Source organism: Bison bison, unplaced genomic scaffold (genome assembly GCF_000754665.1).
Source record: "Bison bison bison isolate TAMUID 2011002044 unplaced genomic scaffold, Bison_UMD1.0 scf7180017864495, whole genome shotgun sequence".
NCBI classification, from domain to species: Eukaryota; Metazoa; Chordata; class Mammalia; order Artiodactyla; family Bovidae; genus Bison; species Bison bison.
The window spans coordinates 11,546,692-11,551,054 of record NW_011495054.1 but is presented as its reverse complement, the minus strand read 5'-3'; the positions used below and the strand labels follow the sequence as shown (position 1 = coordinate 11,551,054).

Below are 4,363 nucleotides of genomic sequence, written 5' to 3'. Positions count from 1 at the left end.
AGGTCTTAACCGCCAGGAGGACAGGATGAGCAGAGGGAAGCCACAGCATCAGGTTGTGACTATCTTTGAAATCAAATTTCAGATCACAGGGGAACGCGCAGATTGTGTAAATAAAGGAAGAAAAGCGATGAACACAGGACGGGGCCTCTTTGGGGAAAGCCACACAGGCTGTGAAAGGGCTCTGAAAAGCCAGCTACAGGAAGGAGGTGTGTCTCACTTCAGAGATCTCTTTAAATGCCAGAGCGCCACGGCCATTCCAAGTTCCCCGAAGCCAGAAAACAATGGACATGCCATAGAGCGACAGCGGTGCACTTCAAGTCACTGGCCCCTCTTCCCAACCTTGGCAGATCAGCTCTTCATGAAAAAAAACAAGGTAGAATGAGACTGTGTGATTGAAAAAAGGAAGAGAAAAGGGGAAGGAAGGAAGAAGGAGAGAAGTCTCTAAGGGCAGAGGGTTTTCTCACTTGAAGTTACCGGCTCCTCTCTTGGTCCATCACTCTGGGTTTATACTGACTCTAAATTCCACCATCAGTTGCCATAATCTCATCCCAAGCAGAAGAAAGTGCCAAGTGAAGCAGGCTTGTGAAAACAGAAATGGCTGGGAATCACACAGAGCTGGGTTTTAATCTGAGCCCTGCAACTGACCTGCTCAGCATCTTCCACGCGTGACCTTAGCTCTCTGGGCTTAGTTTCCTCATCTGAACACCTGGGCCATCCCATTTCCCTCGTCCACTGAGTTCAGGTGCTGTACCCAGTGCCTGGCGTGCAGGAAACACGGGATCACGACCACCTATTTTTAAGAGCTCTGACAGAGGAAGACTGAAAACTCTAAATTAAAGGAGAAAAGCAGCCACTTACACGCGGGGTGCAGCTTTACGAGACCTGGCTTTCTCCAGTCAGACACCTGATCACTAAGCTCGCTTCCAAGGGGGCTCTCCCTGGCACACTCGGCCAAGGTCCAGCTGAGGACGACAGAAAGGCCCAAACCCGGGAGCTGGGAGACCCAGACAGTTCTCCAGGGTTATCTCAACCTCACTCACTTCTATGGACCAACCCCCTTCACTTCTCTGGACCTCAGCCTCCTTCCTCATCTAACACATTAAAGGGCTGAGTCTGGGTCTTCAGATTATTGAAATGGATTTAAACGTCCTTTTTGTCGTGAACTGTGAATCCGCATTCTCCAGACCTGTGCAATGCCATCAAAAAGCAAAGTTTTCATATGACATAATATTCAGGGTAATGATAATCCTGAATACCAAACTTTTACAGTTATGCCCAGGGACATTAGGGCCTGGCCATGAACTGTTCTTCATGTGTCTGTCCATCTCTAACAGCTGTCCACATTAGGCCTCTCTCAATAATCAGGGTGTTATCATGAAAAGAATGTCTTCAGACCTTCACGACGCCAGATACCCTACCCCTGAGCACACATGCAGACACACGTGTGTCACTGTCTCACAGCCTGGGATGACAACAGCAGTGGTTCCAACCAGAGCCATTCTTTCCATCTAATCAAGCAAGTTTCTGCAAACAACCACCAAAAAGGAAAGCTGATCCCAGAATGTATTAGCCAAAGCATATGAAGCGGTTCTCATCAATTCTCATAAGATGGTCCACCCTGAATCCATCATTCATTCACTGAATACTGGGTGTCTGATAAGCAGCAGGCGCTGGGGACCAGGGACGAACAGAAGCAAACAGGCCTGTGCCCAGGGCCACGGAGAGGCAAGCAGTGAGGGGCTGCTCTCAAGGCGTCTCAACATCAACGGAAGCTCTGCTTCATTCCCAGTGAACGCTGAAAAGACACACACCTGAGTCCACACTCCCACACTCTGCATTCAGAGCCTCATCTTCCTGCCTTTCACCATCTAAACGCAGAAAATTCTTTTTTTAATTGAAGTATAATTGACCAAAAACATTCTGTTAGTTCCAGGTATACAACACAGTGATTCAATATTAAATGCAGAAAATTCTTGGAGTGACTGTCTTTCCATTTCTCCCAAGGATAATGCATTTCACTACTACAGATAGGTGAACTGGAGAGAAATTAATCCATTAGAGATAAAGGATGCCTTCAGAACTAAGGGCTCCACTGTGTGTGGAGACCCAGTCAGGAGCAATTATCATTTATTCACACAGATCTAAAGGAACAACAGTACAGTATGTGGTACAGAACAGGGCTTGAGTAGAAATCCATCAAGTGAACACGCTCGACAGAGACACATAAACCTGTAGGCTTCTCAAGGACTCCTGCTAGCCTGAGCCGCACGTCACTGCCTTCAAATCCCCAGGGATGGATGGCTTGACAACGAGTACTGGAGGACTGCTTCTCTTTTTCCTCTTAGAGAGGAGGGGCATCAGAGAACCCACCTTGGGGAAAAATTACACATCTTCTCAGGAAAATAAAAGTGCACATACATGGGATTGTATGCATAATTTCAGGGGTTCACAGGCCATCTATGAAAGTCTGTGACCCTCAGGTTAGGAACCCCTATTCTAGACTATGAAAAATTAGACTTGAACAAACGTCAGGACCTAACCAACCAACTCCTATTTATTTAATGGTAATAGGAACAAAGGAGCCAGACAGACCTGGGTTTCAACCCAAGTTTTATCATTTGCTACCTATGTGAGGTTGCAGAAGTCAAATAGCCTTTCTCAGCCTCAGTTTCCTCACCTGTCAAATGGGTCAACAACAGTTGTTGGTTCCATGTTAAAGACGTAGATGAGCAAACACATGACGAGCTTGGCATGGTGCCCTATACAAAAGAAATGCTCCTAAAGAGAAGCCAGCATCACCCTCTAGTTCAGAGGCTGCACACTTATCCTCACTCCCACCTTCATCTCCATTCAGAGCTGTATTAGTAACTCCCATGGCATCTCAGGGAACGAGACAGAAAGTAAGAGCTCCTAAAGAATTCACGAGGTCACAAAACACAGCCCTGATGTCTTCCCCTAAATCAAATGCTTGGTTTTAACCTATGAAGGCCCTTCTGACAAGACAGTCAGCGATCCCTTTTTGTGTAAATCCAGGTCAGCTGTCAGCACGCAATTGTTCTATTAGGTCAAGTCAATTTTTAGAGAGGCAGGCCTGTTAACTTAAAATGGAGATGAAAAGAAAGTGTTTGATCAAATGCTAAACTGCAGAAACACACTGACAGGGAGACAAGGCAGAGGAATTAGTTTCCTAAAATTATTCTCTCTGATACCCTTAGTTAACATTGGCTATTTAAGGACCTCACTCAAGCCTTTCTGACCCACCACTCAGCTCTCCTCCCAGCCCTCGTGGCTAAAGGCACTGGCTTAGTTCTTAAATGTTCTCAGCAAGCTCTGTTTTTAAGACCATTCAACACTTAATCCAGGATCCAGAGGCCGATTTTAAAGTTACACAAAACCTACCATTCAGATTTCTCCTACAAATGAATTTCTCAAGCATTTCTAAATATTTGACTTCAAGGGGGAGAAAAATACATTTCCATTTAAAACAATCTTTCACCTCTAGCTATGCAAATTTTCTTTGTTTGCTTAACCAATTCACATACCACTAGCCAGGTTTAATTGGGTCTTTATTTAACATCACTAACCATGTGAGCTGAACAGCCAAAGTCTGAAAGTTTCAGATAATGATCTCATTAATAGCAACAAATTGGTTCAAAGATGAAATATGTATCAATACATCTAAGAACCCTTTAAAGTTCCACACTTCAGAACTAAAGGAGAAGTGTAATTACTTCCTCCAGCCTTCACACTGTATGCTTGACACTTACAAACAGACGGGCTGTAATCCTGCATGAATAAATAAAATACTAAAGTAGTGAACAGCACTTCATAGCCACATATTGTTTCCACAACTTTCACAGACGAAGATGTCAAAAAAAAAAAAAAAAAGGAAAAAGGATCTCTCTTCTTTCAGAGCACAGTGATGACCTTGGGAAAGTTATTTAAGCCTAAAATGCACAAGGAGAGAATCAACACTCTTAGTGACTAATCTCAAGATTTGAATTTCCCTCTCTCTCTCTCTCTCTCTCTCTGTCTTTCTCACTCTCCTCTCTCTTACACACACACACACACACACACACACACACACACACACACACACACACACACCATTCTTTACCAGGCCTCCTCCTACCCCAACCCATGCAGATGAATGAACAGGTATTCTAATTAGAGGTATCTGGGCAAACCAGACTGTGATAAGGCATCTACTCTATAAACAGACACAGACACATACTTTCATTGCATACAATACAGAGGGGGGGGGGGGGGAATCAGTGATACAAACCAATTTCCTATCTTAGAATTCTTAAAGGAAAGAGTCTCTCAGACAGGTTCTTTTCTCCCCTAAAGCATGAAAAACAGT

At 44.4% G+C, this 4,363-nt stretch overlaps 1 long non-coding RNA gene across 1 annotated transcript in view; it reads left to right on the top strand.

Annotated features, from left to right (window-relative positions):
* Positions 1–3,888, top strand: part of LOC104980119 — a 5,773-nt gene extending 1,885 nt beyond the window's left edge. The window contains exon 2 of the long non-coding RNA XR_824229.1: positions 3–3,888. This is a non-coding gene — a long non-coding RNA (uncharacterized LOC104980119). The remainder of the gene's footprint in view (positions 1–2) is intronic.
* The last annotated feature ends 475 nt before the right edge of the window (positions 3,889–4,363 follow it).